General features: G+C 43.0%; 1 long non-coding RNA gene across 2 annotated transcripts in view; it reads right to left on the bottom strand.

Annotated features, from left to right (window-relative positions):
- Window positions 1-962: 962 nt before the first annotated feature.
- Window positions 963-17,875, bottom strand: part of LOC129151524 (uncharacterized) — a 96,246-nt gene continuing 79,333 nt past the window's right edge. The window contains exons 2-4 of one of the 2 annotated variants that reach the window (XR_008558184.1): window positions 3,353-3,566; window positions 1,734-2,784; window positions 963-1,181 (exon numbers count right to left, since the gene is read on the bottom strand). This is a non-coding gene — a long non-coding RNA (uncharacterized LOC129151524). Of the gene's footprint in view, window positions 1,182-1,733; window positions 2,785-3,108; window positions 3,179-3,352; window positions 3,567-17,875 lie in introns of those variants that run through there. The other variant, XR_008558185.1, reaches the window with a different exon arrangement.

The raw sequence follows: 17,875 nt of genomic DNA on the forward strand, positions 1-17,875 counted from the left end.
TGTTTTATTTGTGCAGTCACAAGAATCTAATCCAGTGGTTCTCAACCTTTCTAATGCCGCGACCCTTTAATACAGTTCCTCATGTTGTGGTGACCCCCAACCATAAAATTATTTTCGTTGCTACTTCATAACTGTAATTTTGCTACTGTTATGAATCGTAATGTAAATATCTGTGTTTTCCGATGGTCTTAGGCGACCCTGCTAGCAGGTCTCAATCTGTGGGTTGCGACCCACAGGTTGAGAACTGCTGCTGGTCTTAGGCTGATGGTCTTAGGCTCTACAGCAGCGGTTCTCAACCTGTGGGTCACGACCCACAGATTGAGACCTGCTAGCAGGGTCACCTAAGACCATCAGAAAACACAGATATTTACATTAAGATTCATAACAATAGCAAAATTACAGTTATGAAGTAGCAATGAAAATAATTTTATGGTTGGGGGTCACCACAACATGAGGAACTGTATTAAAGGGTCGCGGCATTAGAAAGGTTGAGAACCACTGATCTAATCAAAAGGAAAACTACTCTTTTACTTCTTTTTGGTAAAGAACTAACATTTCTACATAAATGGAAATGGAAAAACTTAATAACATCTTGGGATCTATATTTCTTGCTCTGACATTTCAATTGCTTCACTATTATTAGAGTATCTTTATTAAAAATTTCAATTTGTGCTAATAATAAGGAGACCTTTAAAATGTTCTTTAGTAAGTCCATCTCAGAACGTGTTTTTAATATTTTTAAGTGCTGGAGAAAAACACTTTTATTTGGAGTTGAAAGCAAGTTATAATTAATCACTGATCCAAATAAATAAGATATGATGTACATAACTTAAAAAAATTATAGCAATTTTTTTGTTTGTGTTTTTCTGTGTTCTCCATGTTTGCTGCACTAAATATTATCTCATTAATATTTACATGCTGCAAAGAAGAAAATACTGTAACAGTATTTGACTAGGTACAATAAGAGTCATGCATTTTATTTTTATTTTGTGACATTGTGGCTCTTCAGCATGACCTTGGCATTCTTCCTCTTCTGATGCAACTTCCTTCTCTGCCTCATTCTGTTTTGGTTGAGGTTGTGTGAACCTCCCCCTTCTCTGAGCAGTCCTTCAGCTTGTCTGTGAGATCCTCCGCTGTCCCTTTGTTTTCTGAATATCCACTTCCATTTTCTGTGGCGACACCTGCAGATAAACATCTAGCCAGCCATCCAAATGGACACACCCCCACAGCCCTCAAACTCACACCCATACACACAAAGGTGTGCATGCCCACGCATGCTCAACTCCTCCCCTCCCCTGAGGGAGCTCAAACCACGCCAGCTGTTTTCTGGCCTGGGCAACAAAAGCAGCCTCAGAGCTTCTTATGTCAGTTCTCTGATCGAAACCAGCACTAATAATGTTGCCGTTGCCAAGGAAGGATTTAAGTCGCCTGGACCGAGGAGAAGATGGCTGTACAGGGTAAAGATGACAGAGCCAGACGCTTCAGGCTGTACACGGCAATCAGACGGGAAGAAACAAGAGTAGGGGTCCCTCTGCCTGAAGTGCTTTGCCTCCCCCTTGTCTGTTGACAGCCATATGCTGATATTTCAAGACTCAGCTCAAGCATCCCGTCTTTCTGAAGCTTTTCCTGACACATGGACTGTCCCCTTCTCTGTACCCGTACAAATACTTGCTTAATTAGATGCTTATATTTCCCCAAAAACCCGTGAGATTCAAACTTTGAAAGGCACAGACCTTGGTTGATTCATCTTTTATCTTAGTACCTGGAACATGGCAGACATTCAATGTGTTAGATGGATGAGTGGAGTCCACTGCTTCCCTCCCATGGGTGAAAGTAGCAACTGAATTTTTGTGGAGGGGAAAAGAGAAGAGTGTCATCTTTAAAGCTGACGTTGGGCGTGAAGAGGTCAGCATGATGGTGTGAGGCTGACCCTCCACATGAGAGAATAACTCGGCAACAAACAGAGCAGCTGCCTGGTCATCATGCCCATCACTGGGATTTCTTCAGTGACCAATAGATAAGTCCACTTACAAGATAATAAGCCTTTGCAAAACTTGCAAGTGTGAATAAGAAGAGATTGTTGTTGCATCAAGGAAGGTTGCATTAGCCAACAGCAAATGTGGTACATCTCTATTAAATCAATACAATTCATGTTCCAGGGTAAAATGCTTCAACATTTGAAATGTTTTAACATCAAAGGAGGGTAGGGGTAAGGCAGAACTGTGATTTTTTTTTTTTTTACTTGCAAGATCTCATTTTAATTCTCACAAAAACCTATAAAAGACATGTTATTGCCTTCCTTGTACAAGTGAAGAAGGTGAGGCTAGGAAATGATAAGAATTAGGAAGCCATTTTAGTGCTAATACTCAGCAGAGCTTAGACCTGAACCCAAATCTGACTCCAAAATACCATCGTCACTCCTCTGATTCCTCACAGGAGCCATTTTTAAATACTGACATCGAGTTTTCAGGGAGGTTGAAAAATAAAGATTGAATCTTTATGGAGTGCTGACGATGGGCCGCACAGAGGCAGGGCAATGTGGGTGGATATAATGACCCATCTTCCACTCAGGGAGCTAAGTAGCTAGTGCAGAAAGCTGACAGAGAAGCACAGGTGATGAAATGAGGGCTGCCATGAAGGGGACCATCATGGGCTGCTTGAGAACGGAGGGAAGGAGGGGTGGTTCCGGCTGCACAGAGAGCAGGAAAGTCTCACTGAGCGCAGGAAGATGGCGTTTTGAGAAGGCTCCGAGGGGGCCAGGGGAGGGGTCCGCAGGACGGGATCCTGCAGAGTAAAGAAGGGAACATGTTACAGGAGCTGGTGGAAAGTCTGGTGAGGTCAGTGTACAGTTGGAATAGTGGAAGGTGAGGGTGGGGTGGAGGCAGACCACAGAAGGCTGTGAATGGGAGTGTGAGCTTGAAATGGGGAATTATTGAAGGTTTTTGAGTAGGGAAGGCAAGGATCCAATCAAATCGACTAAAACATCCGAAATTATTGCTGAATCCATCCTGACACCAGATCACAAGTACATAAAGTACACAAAGCAGAAAAATATAGAAACCAATATTCTTAATCAAGACTCAAAAAAAAAAAAAAAGTGCTGCTTACTTCTGAGGAAACACAGCAAATGGAGGAATATATGCCTAATCAACAGCTCAAACCCCACATGTCCTCTTCCTCCTGCACGGACCAAGAAGGTCCCACCCTCGTGATCCTAAGACAGCCCCACCAACCAGTCAAACCAATAAAACTCCTCCCCCAAAGAAAAAATTCCAGCAGGGAAATGACAGCTCCTTTCACTTCCTTCCTCTCCAGAAGCCAGCCCACGAAGATTGCTTAACTGTTTTCTCACCTCAACACAGCAGACGAACATCCTAGAATAGGAACTGGATCCTGACAGCTTAATTGAGTTAAAAGGAGAAGTGTAGATCGTCTAAAAGCCTCTCAATGGTTTGCGAGCAGCTTTCACGTCTCTGAAAGCCCAGTGGCGTTCCCAGTTGCTTGGCCAGGGAGGAGCTGGATGGATTTCCTAGCTCACAATTCAAAAGCACTGGAAGTCAGCAGTTCTGAAAGACTGCAGAAATGGCTTGTTTACATTTTTCTCTTGGGCTGAAACCCATCTATTTAAACTTTAACCAGAGGCAATTATGCAACCATGGTGAGCCAGAGATGGCAGCCTGCGCAAGACGCCAACAGTCTGGCATTGGAGGAGGAAGGAGAGGGAATATTTTGAGAAAGGGGTCAAGGAAGAGCTACAAAGAAGGTTTTAGAAGCAAAAGGTGTCACCTACGCAGTTGGTCTTCAAGAGAATAGGGAGGGAAGTGGTGAGGGGGGGAGAGGAGGGGAGGCTGGTAGGGTGGGCAGGAAAGACAGCAGCCTCTGATGGAGTGGGTGGGGCTGGGGCTGTCACCATCCCACCGGTTCAAAAGTCCCACCCAGTAACAGCGAACTGTTCTGTAGCTCTGCTGCGTGTACCTCCCCACTCCCCCCCCCGCCCCCCACTTGGATCAAAAGTACATTATCCCAGAGAATCAGTGGTTCTGGGTGGCCTGCCTGGAGCAGACACACCCAGCCAGGACTCAGGCCTCTTCCCCGAAAGCCAAGCCTCCTCTTTAATTCAGGTTTTCCTGGCAAAGACCCACCGTGGAGCTGATGAGCAGTCCAGTGACGTCAGAGGAAATACCCCACTTGACAAAGGACTCTGCTCCAGTTGCCAACAAACTGAACTCGTTAGCATGCCCTGATCCGGATCCCAGGATCTGGTGAGTCCTAACAGCAACTAAGAGAGAGAGAGAGAGCTGTTGCTCCCAAGTGAATGTTTTATTCTGGATTTGAGGGTGTTGTGGTCCTGACATTGACACTAGGGCCAGGTTTAGAGGCATATACACATCTACAGGAGACCAGACCCCCACATCTCTCTGTGTAAAGGCATAAAGGCACCTGACAGTCTATCCCTAGATATTCATTCCTTTGAGTTTTTTAACTTCGTGCTTTTGAGTATTCCTATTAAGATACACATGCAGTATATGGAGTATTGCCCTGCCTCGGATGTTATCGGCTAACTTCTTAGCAGGAATTCACTTTTTACCAGTTCCAGCCAGATCAGAACCAGGGCCCTGCGGGAGGAAGCATTTTGGTAATGGAGAACGGGCAGAGACCTTGAGAATTATGAGTGGGAAGCCAGCAGGAGCCGTGGAAGAGTCCTGCACAACAATGAAACTCAGTCCCTCGTGTAGGCAGCAGAAAGCCAAGCTCATCCTAACTTCCTGTGAAGCCTTCTTCTCTGCTAACCCAGCTGTAACCAGGGAAAGCCAACTGGGGCCCAGCCAGAAGGCATTGGGAAAGGTCAGAGGATTTGCATGTATTCAGGGCCATGGCCATGGTCTTCCAGAGCAGAGGCCAAGGTCATGGGCTTCTCTCCAGACCAGTTTGCCGCTCTCACCGGAAGGTCTGTCTACAGCTCTGAACTGCACTCCCAAGTCCTGCCAGCCATCTAAAAAATTCATGATGCTGTTCACAAGGCCTGGGTGGAGAATGTGGGGTGGCTGCCTGCAAACTCACCCTGACTGGGGACAGATCCCGGCGTAATGCTGGGGATGGTGTGGGGCACACTGCGTACAAGCAATAGAACAGAGTGTGACACTTTATTTTTATTAAATATATGCTCCAATTCTATTTCTTAACGTTTGTATACGTATAAATTGCTTTCTTGTGCCCTGATCCTGGAGTGAGAGAAGGTCTGACTCTGATGGCTTCTGCAGAATAGAGCTGTGAACACAAGGCTGCTGGCAGATATCCCAAGAGCGGCATAGACATTTCAGAGGGATACACACATTGCCCAGCACCCACCAGCTATTTCACAAATACCTTCTCGAAGATGAAAAGCATGGATTCAGGAGCCAGGCTGTCTGGGTTCAGATCCTGGTGCTATCACTTACTAGCTACGTGACCTTGAGCAAGTTGAACGTCTCTGGGCCTGAGTTTCCTCATCCAGATCATTGAATCAAGAGTAGTTCCCAGTTCACAGGGTTGTTTGTAAGGAATAAATGAGTTGGTATTTAAAGGGTTAAATGAGTTAATATTTAAAAGCGCTTAGAACAGCGTCTATAACAGCGAGAACTATATTGAAAAAGTCACATAATCAAGGGAACTTGGGTTGGTTCTACGATCGACTCTGTCTCTGAGGAGGCTTTCTCTGGTTCTGCTCTGCACTTCACCTCCCACTTGCCCAGCATGAGAGGACAGGAGAGAGGTCCCCGACACTTTCTCCCCAGGCTGCCCGTGGAGCACCAGCAGGGCACTTCTGTTCTACTGTGAAGCCTAGCAACATGCAGGCCCAGGGCCAAGCCCAAGCCAGAACCAACAGCCCAACAGCGGGAGCACTGGCCGGCTCCTGGGCCAGGAGCGGAATTCCTCCGCAGATCCCTCAGGCCCTGGGCAGCTCCACGCTTGCCCTTCCACCGAATGCTCACTTACTTGTCCTTCGTGGATACTGGGTACCAACCCAGGGCTAGAGAACACAAGGAAAATCCCTAATCGAGAAAGGCAGGAGAAGCAGAGAAACAACCAGGTGGCAGGTAAAGGGATCATGGCAAGAGGAAATCCAACACATAAGAAAAAAGCAGAAGAGCTCAAATAAGTACAAGGAAACTTTTTTTGTCTCTCTATTTTTGGCCACGTGAAAAACACAGACACAAGAGAGTAAACCAGGCAACTAGAATGAGATGGTGCCGGTGACGGGACGGAACAGGCTGCAGAGGGCAAACACACGCCAGTTACCTCATCTTCCTCCTGTGCCCTGCAAGCCTGGCCCCAGAGTCGTTTGTACCCGGGCCGAACAATGATTTCATTTCAGACTTCCTTCCACATTTCTTTTTTTTCTTAACAAAGCCCATCACAACGCTGTTTTGGGAAGTGGGAGCAGTATCTATCTTTAGGAAATCTAAATGCCAAAAAAGCTCAGAGAGGCATAATTGAGAAGTAAAGAATGGCTGGTGTGATCGGGACAAACATCAAATCGCAAATATTTGAAATTCTTCCCCTTCCGGGCCCTGAGGAGAGAAGAGCCTTTGTTTGCAGAATTGGCTCCCAGACGACTTGGCCTTGTTGTGTTGCGTAGGATGTTGGATGGGAAGGAGAAGCCAGAGGAAGGTCAAATATTTGCCAAGTACCTGCTATCTATCAGCCATTCTGCTAGATACTAGAAATGTAAGAGTGAACAAGAGAGATAGGACCCTACTGTCATGAAACTAACACTTTCTAACTTACAAAAAACATTGTGGTAGATTACACATAATGTAAAATGTAGCATCTTAACCATTTTAAGTATACAGCTTAATAGAGTTAGTATGTTTACACCGTTGTACAACCAATTTCTAGAACTTTTTCATCTTGCTAAACGGAAAGCCTATGACCATTAAACAACTACCATTTCCTCCTCCCTTCCCCCAGCCCCTGACAGCCTCAGTTCTACTTTCTGTTTCAATACACTTGATTACTTTAGAGTCCTCATGTAAGTAGCACTGGTCTTTTTGTGACTGATTTATTTCACTTGTATCCTTAGTAGTATTATCAGAATACCTTTTTTTTTTTTAAAGTCAGAATAATATTCCATTGCACGTACATGACACATTTTGTTTATCCATTCATCTGATAGACACTAGGGTTGCTTCCATCTCTTTGTTATTACGAATAATGCTGCTATGAACATGAGTGTACAAATACATCTTTGAACTAACATTCTTTTAAGAAGCTTATCCCATCATATTTCGATTATTTGTTTGCCCAATTAGATGGTTTGTTGCACAAGGACCTGTGTTACTTATCTTTGTATCCCAGTTTCCTATACACTGCTGCCACATAGTAGGAACTCAGTAAATACTTACTGAAAAAAATAATTTATTTTTATACTTCTTAGTCATTATTGCTGCAGCTGGCTGTTTTACATATTTTAATAAATAAGTTTTGCAATTTTAACGAATTCTATTTTTATTATATTTATATGCTAAGCTGTTTTATATAAGGGAATTAGTATAAAAAATTCTAAATCTCAATCAAAATTCACTTCCTTGATGAAATGCCATTGACAATTCCTTCCCACTCACTTTGCTTAAAATCAACTCTTGCAGCTCTTATCCCTCTCCTTCCTTTCCTTTCTTTTCCTCAAGTCATAGTCTTGCATAGATCTTGACGACCTCGTTACGGGTCTCCTCAACTCACGGGGCATCCTGTTGAGTAAAGCTAGGCATGGGCTCAAACACTTTCACTGAGAGTCATTTGTACAAGGCACAGGATGAACAAGGCCACACAGCTCTGCCTCTGGAGGAACTCTCAGTCTGGTGGTTCTGCCTGATGATTTTTGGCCACAACTAAACAAGTGGATTCAGTTTCCCTGGGTATAGAAAATAGTGTTTACCTCCATTCCCCATTACTCAGATGCCAAACACAGATGGGACAGCATTTACAAAGCACGAGGAGCTGAAAGGCATTGGGAAGATTTTGAGTAGCATTGTATTTGATGATAATTGCTATATGCAGTATCTGCAGTGGCAGAAGCTAGTTCTGTAACCGTTCACAAAACACACATTTGGAATTAGGATTTCGGGTCAATGTAACATTGTTGTACACAAAATTTTGAGGCACTAGCTCAGCTCTGAACACAAAGTAATGATTTTTCAAAAATATAAAAGAGAAATATTAAAAGGCAGAGTTGGCCCCCAAAATAAACTTTTTATGGAACAAATGGGCCTGTTGGGCTGCAGGTCTGAAAGGGGGCAGAAGATGCTGGATTGAGGCTTCCGCAGGGTGAGGGAGACTAAAAGAGATCTGCAGGGGGTGAGGGAAGTAGGTGGGAACCCGAGCAGGTTCAGGGCTTGACTCCAGGGGCTGGACTGGGAACTCCCATCCCCATGCACACGAACGGGCTTGTTAAAGAGGATAAGAAAGCTGACCACTGCTTGATGAGGAGCCTGGCATGAGGGAATGAGGAGGAGGAAGATAGGGGCACATGAACTGGATGCAGCAACCACAGGCCTCCACGACTAACACCATGGCATCTCCATGGTCACAGCAGGAGACAAGAAAAGACGAACTCTTTTTATTCATATAATATGATTGTCCAGAAAGACAATTCAGTAACATTTCTGGGTATAAGATTAAACAAAATTCAATTGAAATTTAATATATTAGTGTTTATCACATATACGTTAATATTTAATAACAAAAGACACTACTCTTAATAACAAGTATGCCCTGATACATAGTGAAGTACCTAGGAATAAATATAATATAAAATGTGGGCCTGGCCAGTGTGGTTCCGTTGTTGAGCGCCAACCTATGAACCCAATTCCTGATCAGGGTACATGCTTGTGTTTCAGGCTCAATCCCCAGTGTGGGGTATGCAGGAGGCAGTCAATCAGTGACCCTCTCTAATCATTGATGTTTCTATCTTTCTCTCCCTTCCTCTCTGAAATCAATTATATATATATATATATATATATATATATATATATATATATAATGTGGATTTTAAGTATAAAAGATTTTTTTTATGGAAAAGTTAACTAAGATTTGAAAAAAATGGAGACATATACCATATTCATGAATTGGACTATTCATTATACTGAAGACTAGAGGCCCGGTGCATGAAAATTCATGCACTGGAGAGGGGGGTCCCTCAGCCCGGCCTGTCCCCTCTCACAGTCTGGGAGCCCTCAGAGGTGGGAGGCGACTGGGCAATCAGGGGAAGGTGATGCCCCATCACACCTCTGCTGCTGCCACTGCCGGCAGCGCAAGCCTCGGCCGGCCCTGGTTACCTGAGCCTCAGGCGGCCCTGGGCAGCTCGGCAGCCGCCATCCGAGGCTTGCCTGTGCCTCAGGTTGGCCCTGGGTGGCTAGGGGGCTGAGGGGACTGGGGAACTCCGGAGGCAGGCACGTGGAGCGGCCAGACCCACCTGGGGGTGGGCCTGGCCGTGCTCCACGCCTGCTGCCCCAGTGTGGCTGAGGGGACTGGGTGCCGCCATCTTGTGGCTGTGGGTGCTGCCATCTTTGAGGGTGTAGCAATCAATTAGCATATTCCCTTTTTATTAGATAGGATGTCAGTTCTCCTAAAGTTAATGTTTAATTTTGAGGCAAACCCAATTTTAATATTTTTTTATTTTTTGAAAAATATTTTTATTGATTTCAGAGAGGAAGGGAGAGGAGGAGAAAGATAGAAACATCAGTGATAAGAGAGAATCATTGATCAGCTGCCTCCTGCATGCCCCATGATGGGGATTGAGCTCACAACCCAGGCATGTGCCCTGACAGGGAATTGAACCATGACCTCCTGGTTCATAAGTTGATGCTCAACCACTCAGCCACACTGGCCAGCCTTGAGGCAAACCCGATTTTTAAAATACCAACCTGATTATGTAACATGGAACAATGATCACAAAATTCATGTTGAAAAGTAAAGGGTCAAAACATCCTATATAATAAAAGGCTAACATGCATATTGTCCCCTTGACCGGGAGTTTGACTGGCCAGCCAACCTCCCATGGCACCCCCCCCCCCCCATCCAACCTGGCTGCCCTGATCCAGATGGGCCGTCCGGACCCCACCTGTGCACAAATTTGTGCACTGGGCCTCTAGTATAATAGTAATTGGGGTTGCCTTTGGTTGCAAATAAAAATATATAGTATATAATTAAATTGGCTTAAACAATAACAGGTGTATTATTTCACATCACAGGATGTCCAGTGGAAGGTGGTTTAGCATTGGTTAGTTCCGCAGCATGATGACATCATGGGGACCTGGACCCTACTTATCTATCTGCTTAGCCATTCTCAGAGTGCTGGTCTCCAGCTTTTCTCCTCAGGGTGGCAAGATGGCTTCCACCATTTCAGGCATCACATTTTCTCCAACTCTACAATTACAGGGAAGGCAAATCTTTTTCTTATGTACCTTGTCAAGTGATAAGAAGACTTGCCTATCCTCTCCCACCTTCACTCTGGCATAATTCCACATAAGTCTCATTGGCAAGAGATGCAACACATGCCTATGGCCAAACCAATCCCAATGGAATAGGATGATTGTAGTGAGCTTAGACCAAGCACCATAGACTGGGCTTCATGGACACCTGAAAACAATTTAGATTCAGTTGAAAGGAAAAGGAGATAATATCCCTTGGTCAGATAACCAACCACAACCCAAGGCAATTTTGAAAAAGAATTAAGTCAGGGGGTTTGCTCTACCAAATAATTAATATTTAAAACCAGAGGTGACATAACAAACCAGGAGTGAAAGGATAAATTACTTAATAAATATGTGTTGGAATAATTACATATGTATTTCACATCACAAGCTTTGATAAAGACTGAAATGTAAGTAGTCAAACTTTATACTTCTAGGAAAAAACATGAAATTATCTTTACATCCTTGGGATAGGAAGAATTCAGTAAATAAAGCGCAAAAGAATAAAACACAAAAGCAAAGACTGATACACTTTCCTGCTTTAAAATAAAAAGACATCATCAACAAAGTTCAAAGACAGGCTTAGACTGGCAGAAGATGTTTTCCCAGACATAAAACCATCAAGGTGTAAATATTCAGAATTTATAAAGAACTACTACAGGACAATAAGAGAAAGAAACAACCTCAAAAAAATTGGTAAATGATCTGAATAGGCAATTCACAGCAGAGAAACTCAAATGCCAATAAACATACAAGAAGATGCTCAATCTCACTAGAAATTAAGGGAAAACAAAATAATAAAAACTTACCATTTTGTACTTATAAATAGGCAAACTCTTTAAATTTGTGGAAAATACCCAAAGTTGCAAGATATGGGGAAACAGGACTCTTAGAAAGCAAAATGACAATATATCCTATCTAATAAAAGAGTAATATGCAAATTGACTGTCACTCCAACACACAAGATGGCTGCCCCCATGTGGTCAAAGATGGCTGCCCCCATGTGGACACAAATGGCTGCCACAAGATGGCCAGCAGAGAAGGGCAGTTGGGAGGGACCAGGCCTGCAAGAGAGGGCAGTTGTGGGCAATCAGGCCAGCAGGGGAAAACAGTTGGGAGGGACCAGGCCTGCAGGGGAGAGCAGTTGGGGGGGACCCACGCCTGCATGGGAGGGCAGTTGGGGGGACCAGACCTGCAGGGGAGGGCAGTTAGGGGTGACCAGGCCTGCAGAGGAGGGCAGTTAGGGGCAATCAGGCTGGCAGGGGAGCAGTTAGGCATCAATCAGGCTGGCAGGGGAGTGGTTAGGAGGTGATTAGGCTGGCAGGCAGAAGTGGTTAGGGGCAATCAGGAAGGCAGGCAGGCGAGCAGTTGGGAGCCAGCAGTCCTGGATTGTGAGAGGGATGTCCAACTGCCCGTTTAGGCCTGATCCAGGTAGGACATCCCTTGAGGGGTCCCAGATTGGAGAGGGTGCAGGCTGGGCTGAGGGACACACCTCCTCATGCACGAATTTCATGCACGAATTTCATGCACTGGGCCTCTAGTATTAATATAAACCCTAAGACCCAACAGTTCCTCTCTTAGGTATATTGCCTAGATAGTGGATCTCAATCAGGGGTGATTTTGCTCCCCAGGGAACATTTGGAAACATTTGACGCCCTTTCTGGCTGTCACACCTGTGTGTGGGAGGGTGCTATTGGTTACTAGTAGAAATGAGGGATACAGCTAAAATCCTATCCCACAACAAAAAGTTATCCAGTCCATGCGGAGAAAAAGGAACCCTCGTGCACTGCTGGTGGGGATGCAGACTGGTGCAGCCACTGTGGAGAACAGTATGGAGTTTCCTCAAAAAACTGAAAATGGAACTCCCATTTGACCCAGTAATCCCACTCCTGGGAATATATCCGAAGAAACTAGAAACACCAATCAGAAAGGATATATGCACCCCTATGTTCATAGCAGCATAATTCACCATAGCTAAGATTTGGAAACAGCCTAGGTGCCCGTCAGCAGATGACTGTATCAGAAAACTGTGGTACTTCTACACAATGGAATACTATGCTGCCATAAAAGAGAAGGAATTCTCATCATTTGCAGCAACCTGGATGGAATTGGAGAACATTATGTTAAGTGAAATAAGCCAGTCAATGAAAGAAAAATACCACATGATCTCACTCATTTATGGATAATAAAGAACATTATAAACTTGAACAAAAAGACAGATACAGAGACAGTAAAGCATCAAACAGACTGTCAAATTACAGGGGGAAAGTTAGGGAGAGGTGGGGGAGATAAGAGATCAATCAAAGGACTTATATGCATGCATATAAGCATAACCAACAGATGCAAAACTCTGGGGGGTGAGGGCATATATGGGAGTGGGGTGGGGGGTGGCAATGGTAAGATATGTACACATATAATACCTTAATAAAAAAAATTGAGAAGAAAAAACACACACACACACAAAAAAAAACAAACAAAAAGTTATCCAATCCAAAATTTCAATAATGTCAAGGTTGAGAAAGTCTGGCCTAGAAAAACTTTTATATGGTGTGCACCAGAAGATGGGTTTTTAAATGTAACTGCAGCACTGTTTCTTATAGCAAACAAAAGCAAACTAAAAACAATCTACTTGCCATAATGCAGCTGAACGAATAAGTAACTTGCGTATATTCAAACAAGGGAATAACATACAACAGTTATAATTAATGAGTTAGTTCTTCAGGTTGCAACAGGAATGAGTCTAAAAAGTAATGGTGACCAAAAAAAGTATTGCAAAAATGTTATGTACAGCATGATACAGTATTCTTTTACATGTTACAAATACAAAGGAATACTACATATTGTTTCTGACTGTATACATAAAATAAAAAGTATAAAAACATGCATGGGGATGATTTATAGGCACTTCAAGATGGTGATTCCTTTTGGGAAAAGAGGAAAGGAGAAAAATAGAGAAATAAATGGGTCAGGGATAAGCAACGGGTTTCAACTGTACTTGTAAGGCATTTTACAACAAACACAAAATCCTAAAGCAAGTAAGTCAAATATTAAGCTTTTTAAAAGTGTTTTATACATAGATGTTTATTAAACTACTTTCTATATATTTCAGTTTCATTGAAATATTTATTTATAATGAAAGTATTTCAAAATATTTTAAGAGCTGCATTTGTAAGATTTTTTTTTAATGTGTTTTGGGAGCATAGAGTTGGTGGAGGAAGCCCTTGCTTCCAGAAGAAACTGTTCTGTTCCAAAAGGAAATTAGAGAAGAGGAAAGTGACCCCTGAATAAAGAGAAGCCTATTCATTTAAAGACCCTCTCCCAGGGATTCTTGGCAGGAAGAGTTGGCTTTCCTGCAGCGCTAGCGATTGGTAGGCGATTCCTCTGTCCATGGTCCTATTCCTCTGCCTCAGACAACCTCACAAGAGCTCAGAGGGAGGTTCAAATTTTGCCTTGTAATGTTCCAGACGGAGCTGAGCAGCAGAGAGAAGAGGAAATATTGTGCACAGCAGGTCTTGAGTGTTTGAAAGAAGTTCTGACTGTCTGCAGTAGATGCCACCAGCAGAAGGGGGACCCTGCTGGACCACCGTTCTTTGTAATAACATGAGCAGCATCTCTTGGTCAAGTGAGCCCCAGTTGCACTGAGACCTGTGTGGTAAGAATGATACATCATCTCCCTAACATTTCATAGTTTTAATGAAAGGCTTTCTCATCCCTAATGCTTTTCATCATTTCTTTCCAACACTCCTATAACAGCAGTCGATATTCGCCTCCGCTTTTACAGAGATGAGAAGAGACTAACGAAGATTCTCCAAAGACTTAGGTTCTGTGAACCAATATTTTTACCCACTGGGGATAAATAAACAGCGAGAGTAACTCAACTGAGAAAGACATTTTATGGGCATCCCAGAGTAATCACCTATCTTTTTAAAAGAAAACAACATTTCTTGAGTTCCCAAGAGGAGTCTGGCACTACATAAAGTGATATGAGAATGAGAGTGCAGAACATAATGTTTGGGATCATAATGTTCCTCCAGGGACTTAAAAATTAATGTAGATTCAAAACTGTTTAAAAAATACAAGGGTTGTTGTAATAAATCATGGGAAAACAAAGTGAAAGGTGTAGGGGCAAAAAATCCCAAGCAGGGTGATAAACTATGGAACACAAAAGCAGAATCTGATGAGCCAATTAACCTCAGAGAACACAGACTCTTGGAATACAGTCAATTTTGCAGACTCAGTTACTTGCCTAGCCACATAAAATCAATAGCTGTTTCTGATGAGCTACTGGGAAAAATATTTACTGTTGTTTTCTATAGATGGAGTTGAAACCATTCAGCATACAATAAAGTAATTAGTGGGGAAATAAAATATGTGGGTTGGCAAACTTTTAGTCTACAAAACTGGAGATCTAGTCCTGGGTGATATCTCTAATGGTGTAATTGGGTTTGTAGATGCTGATTTTTATCAGCAACCAGAAACTATGCTAAAAGCTCAATTTAGCTTACTTTAGGTTCTCTGGATAAGTTGGTGGGGAAATTTTCATCAGGCAATTTGTTATATGTCAGAAGAGGAAATAAAGCAGTACATGAACACTGTGATACACTATAAGTAAGAAAGTATCTTAATAGAAAAATGTACTCTAGTCTAGGACGACATTTCTCCATCAACATGATGAAAAGTGCTTAGAAAGCTGGGGACCTAACCGGTCCTCAGAATGAGCTTTGGCCAGTGCCCCAGATTTTGGGTTTTAACAACTTCAACCTTGCTAACACACCAATGCTAGGAAATGGGTTTTACATCTTGATGGTCAGCTTCTGTCTTGGGCTCCCTCATGGTCACTGAAACTTTGTTCACTTTTATATATACCTTTTCCTGTTTTCTAGTATTATAGTAATAAGGAAAGATAAAAGTGTCAAGAAATCTTTATTCCGTTGTGGAAGGGAATAAATGAGACAGTCAGTTCCATGTGGATATCCAATAGGCATGTCTAACTGAATGCTCTTCATTCTGATCTTTTCATGGCCAAAGAAGAACTCTCTATTCTCTCCCTTAACCTCTTGTATTAAATAACAAGAGGCTTAAACAAATAGCTTTACTTTTCTCATAAACAAGATGCCTGGCAGTAAGCAGCTGCTGATGTTGGTCCAGGCAATTTTTTTTCTACTTCACTATCTTTAACATGTTGGCCTTTAATCATCACGCCTTTAGTTTTGTAGTCATAGTCACAGGATGGCTGCCATGACTCCAGGCACTGTGATGGTATTCCAGATAGCCACATCTATCCCCAGAAGATTTTCGCTTAGGTCTCATTAGCCATAAATGAATCACCCTTAACTGCAAAGGAGATGGGAAAATTGGTTATCTAGCAGGAGAGAATGGCATTATTATGATTGAATAATACCAATCATGATTCATCATTTGGGGCTGGATATACTGTCATCCTCAAAAAGTCAGGACTCTGTTAACAAGGAGGAAGAGAGTAATGGCTTTTGGGGAGGAAATGAATACAGTCTGTCACAATTCTCATTCCCAGCCTACCTGTCTCACTAAATAGCACCACCATCCGCCCAGTGTCCCAGCCAATAATAGAGGACTGTGATCCCTTTCTTTCTCTAATGTCCTACATGCAAACCACCAGAGAGTTTTCCTGACTCCACCTCCCACATATACCCCAATCCACTCTATTCTCCCCATTTTCACTGCTACTATCCTTGTTCATGTCACTATTGTTCACCTGAATTGTTGCAATTGCCCCTAAAGATCCCTGTACTTTCATTCTTGCTCTCTATAATTCATTGCCCAAACCGAAAATCACTTCTTTGCTTAAAACTTCCCATTCTCACCTAAAATTCCTTCCTATGATCTTCCATGCCTACAAGATGTAGGCTTTGTCCTGTCCAACTTCATTTTGTACCACTTTTCCAATTGCCACTGAGTACCCGCCATCTAGGCCTTCTTTCTCTTCCTCACACTCAAATTCGTTACCATCACAGGGACCTCTGACCCATCTGTTCTCTCCATCCAGAATGCTCTTCATTCTGATCTTTTCATGACCAGCTCCTCCTTGTCATTTAGATCACTGTTCAAATGTCATCTCTTCAGAGAGGTATTACCTGGCCACCCAATCCAAAGTAGCCACCTGGTCATCCTTCCACTTCACTCTACTTCATTTCCCTGTAGTGCAGCTATCACTAAAATTATCTTGTTTGCCCCATTATGTATCATGTAATAAGTACAACTATTTCCATATTTTCCTCCACACTAGAATATAAGCCCCACCAGAGAAGAAACCTTGTCTGTTGTGTTCACTGCTCTATCCCTAGAACCTAGATCAAGGCACATGTCAGGTTCCCATCAAATATTTCTGAGTGAATGAATAAAGGAGAGGAAAGATTTTTAAGTAGGAACTTGAGCAATAAAAATAACATCTGTAACATATTATCAGCATCCTCAGAGTTATCCTTTATAGAGCAAAATCACTTGGTTAGTTAAAGAATGTAAATGTGTGATGCTTTAAAGACTTCACAAGGAACAAGCAACACTAATTTCTCCCACCCAGCCTCTTTCCACCTGTATCTTCCTTTCCAAAGCTAAACATCCCACAGACTCTCTTAAACTTAGTTCTCTATCAGTGCAGTTATCGAATGCCTTCCCCACTGACTTCTTTCCTTTTGCCAAATAATATGATTACATGTTTGCACCATTTTCTAAAGGTCTGGGACAATTTAAAAGAAACATCTGGAAAATATCCTCTTTTTCATTCTTTTCAGCCAGGATTTCAAGAAGGGGAAAACCCAGATGCTCTTGGAAGAAGAGAGAAAGACTTCGCATCTGAAATTTTCTGCCTTTCTCTAAGGCTTTCACATATCTATATGTGTTCTTCCCAAGACTAAAACTATTTCCACTTTATTCACCAGAAATCCAGATTTTTCAACAGGCTGTCCTCCAAGTAAAATGTTAAAATCAGAGAGATCAATATGGTATCTTCCTTCACCTCTCTCTCTAGGATCCTCTCAGGCCTTCCTATACCTTCTCAATCCCAAGGTGACACCCTACAGGTCCAGGCTCTCGGTCAGCGGCCAGCTGGGCCAACGGGCTCAGCCTGCACTCCAGCCTCCTGTGCATCTGGCAGGCCATGGCACCTTGAAATTGGTCAATAGGAACTTTGGGAAGTGCACATCCATGCTAGGGGCACAGCGTCCTGGTGATGCTGACCCAGCATAATCCAGAATGCCCTTATGTGTAGGAATGTCCTCAAATACTGCTCATAAATTGCATACAAAGAAGGCCTGCGGTTTTGAACTTTGGAACTTGCCAACAGAAAATAACAAGAGATCATATCAAAGGTCTTGAGGGATTATGTTTAAAACAGTAATGAACTATTTCTCTGTACTCACTACAATCTCTGCCCCTTCCCCTTCTTC

This window comes from Eptesicus fuscus, chromosome 14 (assembly GCF_027574615.1).
Source record: "Eptesicus fuscus isolate TK198812 chromosome 14, DD_ASM_mEF_20220401, whole genome shotgun sequence".
Lineage (NCBI taxonomy): Eukaryota > Metazoa > Chordata > Mammalia > Chiroptera > Vespertilionidae > Eptesicus > Eptesicus fuscus.